The sequence below is a fragment of the Panulirus ornatus genome, chromosome 56 (assembly GCF_036320965.1).
Source record: "Panulirus ornatus isolate Po-2019 chromosome 56, ASM3632096v1, whole genome shotgun sequence".
Taxonomy (NCBI): domain Eukaryota; kingdom Metazoa; phylum Arthropoda; class Malacostraca; order Decapoda; family Palinuridae; genus Panulirus; species Panulirus ornatus.
Window position 1 is genome coordinate 34,145,562 of NC_092279.1, and position 7,500 is coordinate 34,153,061.

The 7,500-nt window shown below is 39.9% G+C and overlaps 1 protein-coding gene across 1 annotated transcript in view; it reads left to right on the forward strand.

Annotated features, from left to right (window-relative positions):
• The window catches only part of LOC139765806 (glutamate receptor-like), a 50,620-nt gene that overhangs the window by 24,589 nt on the left and 18,531 nt on the right, over positions 1-7,500 (forward strand). The gene's annotated exons all lie outside the window — the stretch shown is intronic.

The window sequence follows — 7,500 nt, forward strand, 5'->3', positions numbered from 1 at the left end:
TTTGAGGAAAAGAACCTGGATGTTTTGGCTCTGAATGAAACGAAACTCAAGGGTAAAGGGGAAGAGTGTTTTGGGAATGTCTTGGGAGTAAAGTCAGAGGGTAAAGGGGAAGAGTGGTTTGGGAATGTCTTGAGAGTAAAGTCAGAGGTTAGTGAGAGGACAAGAGCAAGGGAAGGAGTAGCACTACTCCTGAAACAGGAGTGGTGGAAATATGTGATAGAGTTTAAGTAAATAAACTCTAGATTGTTATGGGTAAAACTGAAAGTTGATGGGGAGAGATGCGTGATTATTGGTGCATACGCACCTGGGCATGAGAAGACAGATCATGAGAGGCAAGTGTTTTGGAAGGAGCTGAGTCAGTGTGTTAGTAGTTTTGATGCACGAGACCAGATTATACTGATAGGTGTTCTAAAGTAAAAGGTGAGTAATGTGGCAATCAAGGGAATAATTGGTGCACATAATATGTTCAGTGTTTTAAATGTAAATGGTGAAGAGCTTGTAGATTTATGTGCTGAAAAAGGACTGGTGATTAGGAATACCTGGTTTAAAAAGAGAGTTATACATAAGTATACGTATGCAAGTAGGAGAGATGGTCAGAGAACGTTAACTGATTGCACACTCTTTTTATTACGACACATCTCTCTTACCCTATTATTACTTACTCGATCAAACCATCTCTCACCTTATATTGTCCTCAAACATCTCATTTCCAGCACATCCACCCTCCTGCCCACAACTCTATCCAAAGCCTACATCTCGCAACCATAAAACATTGTTGGAACCACTATTCCATCAAACATACCCACTTCTGCTTTCCGAGATAATGTTCTCGACTTCCACACTTTCTTCAAGGCTCCCAGAATTTTCGCCCCCTCCCCCACCCTATGATTCACTTCCGCTTCCATGGTTCCATCTGCTGCCAAATCGACTCACAAATATTTAAAACACTTCACCTCCTTCAGTTTTTCTCCATTCAACCTTACCTCTCAATTGACTTGACCCTCAACCCTACTGTACCTAATAACCATCCTCTTATTCACATTTACTCTCAACATTCTTCTTTCACACACTTTAACAAACTTAGTCACCAGCTTCTGCAGTTTCTCACATGAATCACCCACCAGCGCTGTATCATCTGCGAACAACAACTGACTCACTTCCCATGCTCTCTCATCCACAACAGACTGCATACTTGCCCCTCTTTCCAAAACTCTTGCATTCACCTCCCTAACAACCCCATCCATAAACAAATTAAACAACCATGGAGACATCACACACCCCTGCCGCAAGCCTACATTCACTGAGAGCCAATCACTTTCCTCTCTTCCTACACGTAAGCATGCCTTACATCCTCGATAGAAACATTTCACTGCTTCTAACAACTTGCCTCCTACACCATACATTCTTAATAGCTTCCACAGAGCATCTCTATCAACTCTATGATATGCCTTCTCCAGATCCATAAATGCTACATAGAAATTTATTTGCTTTTCTAAGCATTTCTCAAATACATTCCTCTAACCACTTGTGAAACCACACTGCTCTTCCCCAATCTGATGCTTTTTACATGCCTTCACACTCTCAATCAATATCGCTCCCATATATTTCCCAGGATACTCAACAAACTTATACCTCTGTAATTTGAGAACTCACCTTTGTTCCCTTTGCCTTTGTTCAATGGCACTATGCAAGCATTCCACCAATCCTCAGGCACCTCACCAAGAATCATAAATACATAAAATAACCTTACTAACCAGTCAACAATACAGTCACCCCCTTTTTTTATAAATTGCACTGCAATACCATCCAAACGTGCTTACTTTCCGGCTTTCATCTTCCGCAAAGCTTTTACTACCTCTTCTCTGTTTACCAAATCATCCTCACTACCCTCACTTTGCACACCATCTCGACCAAAAAAACTTATATCTGCCACTCTATTATAAAACCCATTCAACAAAACTTCAAAATACTCACCCCACCTCCCTTTCACATCACCACTACTTGTTATCACATCCCCATTAGCCCCTTTCACTGAAGTTCCCATTTGTTCCCTTGTCTTACGCACTTTATTTACATCCATCCAAAATCTTTTTATTCTCCCTAAATTTAATGATACTCTCTCACCCCTACTCTCATTTGCCCTCTTTTTTACCTCTTTCACCTTTCTCTTGACTCCTGCCTCTTTCTTTTATACATTCTCCCACTCATTTGCATTATTTCCTGCAAAAATCGTCCAAATGCCTCTCTCTTCTCTTTCACTAAATATTTACTTCTTCATCCCAGCACTAACTACCCTTTCTAATCTGCCCACCTCCCACTCTTCTCATGCCTCAAGGATCTTTTGCGCAAGCAATCACTGCTTCCTAATACCTCCAATTCCTCCCCACTCCCCTTACCTCCTTTGTTCTCACCTTTTTTCATTCTGTACTCAGTCTCTCCTGGTACTTCCTCACAAAGTCTCCCTCCTAAGCTCACATACTCTCACCACTCTCTTCACCCCAAACTTTCTCTCTTCTTTTCTGAAAACCTCAACAAATCTTCACCTTCGCCTCCACAAGATAATGATCAGACATCCCTCCAGTTGCACCTCTCAGCACATTAACATCCAAAAGTCTCTCCTTTGTGCTCCTATAAATTAACACGTAATCCAAAAATGCTCTCTGGCCATCTCTCCTACTTACATTCGTATACTTATGTATATCTTTTTTTAAACCAGGTATTCCCAATCACCAGTCCTTTTTCAGCACATAAATTTACAAGCTCTTCACCATTTCCATTTACAACACTGAACACCCCATGTATACCAATTATTTCCCTCGACTGACACATTACTAACTTTCATTGAAATCATCCATCACTATAACCCGGACTCGTGCATCAAAACCACTACACTCTCATTCAGCTGTTCCCAAAACACTTGCCTCTCATGATCTTTCTGCTGATGCCCACGTGCATATGCACCAATACTCACCCATCTCTCTCCATCCACTTTCAGTTTTACCCATATCAATCTAGAATTAATTTTCTTACACTCTATCACATTACTCCCACCACTCCTGTTTCAGGAGTAGTGCTACTTCCTCCTTGCTCTTGTCTTCTCACTAACCTCTGACTTTTCCCCCAAGACATTCCAAACCACTCTTCCCCTTTACCCTTGAGCTTCGTTTCACTCAGAGCCAAAACATCTAGGTTCCTTTCCTCAAATATACTACTTATCTCTCCTTTTTTGTTATCTCATATGTATATATATATGTATAAACTATATATATATTTTCTTTTTTTTTTTCTTTGCTTTCTCGCTGTCTCCCGCGTTTGCGAGGTAGCGCAAGGAAACAGACGAAAGAAATGGCCCTACCCCCCCCCCCCATACACATGTACATACACACTCCACACACGCAAATATACATACCTAACAGCTTTCCATGGTTTACCCCAGACGCTTCACATGCCTTGATTCAATCCACTGACAGCACGTCAACCCCTGTATACCACATGACTCCAATTCACTCTATTCCTTGCCCTCCTTTCACCCTCCTGCATGTTCAGGCCCCGATCACACAAAATCTTTTTCACTCCATCTTTCCACCTCCAATTTGGTCTCCCTCTTCTCCTCGTTCCCTCCACCTCCGACACATATATCCTCTTGGTCAATCTCTCCTCACTCATTCTCTCCATGTGCCCAAACCATTTCAAAACACCCTCTTCTGCTCTCTCAACCACGCTCTTTTTATTTCCACACATCTCTCTTACCCTTACGTTACTTACTCGATCAAACCACCTCACACCACACATTGTCCTCAAACATCTCATTTCCAGCACATCCATCCTCCTGCGCACATCTCTATCCATAGCCCACGCCTCGCAACCATACAACATTGTTGGAACCACTATTCCCTCAAACATACCCATTTTTGCTTTCCGAGATAATGTTCTCGACTTCCACACATTTTTCAAGGCTCCCAAAATTTTCGCCCCCTCCCCCACCCTATGATCCACTTCCGCTTCCATGGTTCCATCCGCTGACAGATCCACTCCCAGATATCTAAAACACTTCACTTCCTCCAGTTTTTCCCCATTCAAACTCACCTCCCAATTGACTTGACCCTCACCCCTACTGTACCTAATAACCTTGCTCTTATTCACATTTACTCTCAACTTTCTTCTTCCACACACTTTACCAAACTCAGTCACCAGCTTCTGCAGTTTCTCACATGAATCAGCCACCAGCGCTGTATCATAAATATATATATATATATATATATATATATATATATATATATATATATATATATATATATATATATATATATATATATATATATATATATATATGTATATATATATATATATATATATATATATATATATATATATATATATATATATATATATATATATATATATATATATATATATATATATATATATATATATATATATATATATTATATACATATATATATATATATATATATATATATATGGGGGGTTTTCAGAAAAGAAGAGAGAATGTTGGGGTGAAGAGAGTGGTGAGAGTAAGTGAGCTTGGGAAGGAGACTTGTATGAGGAAGTACCAGGAGAGACTGAGTACAGAATGGAAAAAGGTGAGAACAAAAGAGGTAAGGGAAGTGGGGGAGGAATGGAATGTATTTAGGGAAGCAGTGATGGCTTCCGCAAAAGATGCTTGTGGCATGAGAAGCGTGGGAGGTGGCTTGATTAGAAAAGGTAGTGAGTGGTGGGATGAAGAAGTAAGATTATTAGTGAAAGAGAAGAGAGAGGCATTTGAACGATTTTTGTAGGGAAAGAATGCAAATGAGTGGGAGAGGTATAAAAGAAAGAGGCAGGAGGTCAAGAGAAAGGTGCAAGAGGTGAAAAAGAAGGCAAATGAGAGTTGGGGTGAGAGAGTATCATTATATTTCAGGGAGAATAAAAATATGTTCTGGTAGGAGGTAAATAAAGTGCGTAAGACAAGGGAGCAAATGGGAACTTCAATGAAGGGGGCAAATGGGGAGGTGATAAAGTAGTGGTGATGTGAGAAGGAGATGGAGTGAGTATTTTGAAGGTTTGTTGAATGTGTTTGATGATAGAGTGGCAGATGTGGGGTGTCTTGGTCGAGGTGGTGTGCAAAGTGAGAGGGTTAGGGAAAATGATTTGGTGAATAGAGAAGGGGTAGTAAAAGCTTTACGGAAGATGAAAGCCGGCAAAGCAGCAGGTCTGGATGGCATTGCAGTGGAATTTATTAAAAAAGGGGGTGACTGTATTGTCGACTGGTTGGTAAGGTTATTCAATGTATGTATGATTCATGGTGAGGTGCCTGAGGATTGGCGGAATGTTTGCATAGTGCCATTGTACAAAGGCAAATGAGATAAGAGTGAGTGTTCAAATTACAGAGGTATAAGTTTGTTGAGTATTCCTGGTAAATTATATGGGAGGGTATTGATTGAGAGGGTGAAGGCATATACAGAGCATCAGATTGGGGAAGAGCAGTGTGGTTTCAGAAGTGGTACAGGAAGTGTGGATCAGGTGTTTGCTTTGAAGAATGTATGCGAGAAATACTTAGAAAAACAAATGGATTTGTATGTAGTATTTATGGATCTAGAGAAGGCATATGATAGAGTTGTTAGAGATGCTCTGTGGAAGGTATTAAGAATATATGGTGTGGGAGGCAAGTTGTTAGAAGCAGTGAAAAGTTTTTATCGAGGATGTAAGGCATGTGTACGTGTAGGAAGAGAGGAAAGTGATTGGTTCTCAGTGAATGTAGGTTTGCGGTATGGGTGTGTGATGTCTCCATGGTTGTTTAATTTGTTTATGGATGGGGTTGTTATGGAGGTGAATGCAAGACTTTTGGAAAGATGGGCAAGTATGCAGTCTGTTGTGGATGAGAGAGCTTGGGAAGTGAGTCAGTTGTTGTTCGCTGATGATACAGCGCTGGTGGCTGATTCATGTAAGAAACTGCAGAAGCTTGTGATTGATTTTGGTAAAGTGTGTGAAAGAAGAAAGTTAAGAGTAAATATGAATAAGAGCAAGGTTATTAGGTACAGTAGGGTTGAGGGTCAAGTCAATTGGGAGGTAAGTTTGAATGGAGAGAAGCTGGAGGAAGTGAAGTGTTTTAGATATCTGGGAGTGGATCTGGCAGCGGATGGAACCATGGAAGCGGAAGTGAATCATAGGGTGGGGGAGGGGGCGAAAATTCTGGGAGCCTTGAAGAATGTTTGGAAGTCGAGAACATTATCTCGGAAAGCAAAAATGGGTATGTTTGAAGGAATAGTGGTTCAAGCAATGTTGTATGGTTGCGAGGCGTGGGCTATGGATAGAGTTGTGCGCAGGAGGGTGGATGTGCTGGAAATGAGATGTTTGAGGACAATATGTGGTGTGAGGTTGTTTGATCGAGTAAGTAATGTAAGGATGAGAGAGATGTGTGGAAATAAAAAGTGTGTGGTTGAGAGAGTAGAAGAGGGTGTTTTGAAATGGTTTGGTCACATGGAGAGAATGAGTGGGGAAAGATTGACCAAGAGGATATATGTGTTAGGAGGTGGAGGGAACGAGGAGAAGTGGGAGACCAAATTGGAGGTGGAAAGATGGAGTAAAAAAGATTTTGAGTGATCGGGGCCTGAACATGCGGGAGAGTGAAGGGCGTGCAAGGAATAGAGTGAATTGGAACGATGTGGTATACCGGGGTTGACGTGCTGTCAATGGATTGACTCAGGGCATGTGAAGCGTCTGGGGTAAACCATGCAAAGTGTGTGGGGCCTGGATGTGGAAAGGGAGCTGTGGTTTCGGTGCATTATTGCATGACAGCTAGAGACTGAGTGTGAACGAATGGGGCCTTTGGTGTTTTTCCTAGCGCTACCTCGCACACATGAGGGGGGAGAGGGTTGTTATTCCATGTGTGGCGGGGTGGCGATGGGAACAAATAAAGGCAGACAGTATGAATTATGTACATGTGTATATATGTATATGTGTGTGTGTGTGGACACAGCGACAAAGCAAAATGAATATAAATAAATAAATATATATATATATATATATATATATATATATATATATATATATATATATATATATATATATATATATATATATATATATATTTATATATATATATATATATATATATATATATATATATATATATATATATATATATATATATATATATATATATATATATATATATATATATATATATATATATCAAAATATCATTATATATCAAAATCTCCAAGTACTTTTTCACACAAGACTTTTGCAAGCACTCTTACTTTCAACATCTTACTCACTTCAATTCTTCTTTTCCGAAAACCTTAAAATTTCTTCACCCTTGCCTCCATCAGGTAATGATCAGACGTTCTTCCAGCTACCCCTTTAATCTCATTCACATACAAGAGTGTCTTCTTCTCCCTTCTATCACTTACTATATAATCCAATAATAGGTATAACTAATCGATACCATTATCCATTAATTAATCATGACAATAAAAAGCTTGCAATTTTTCTGTC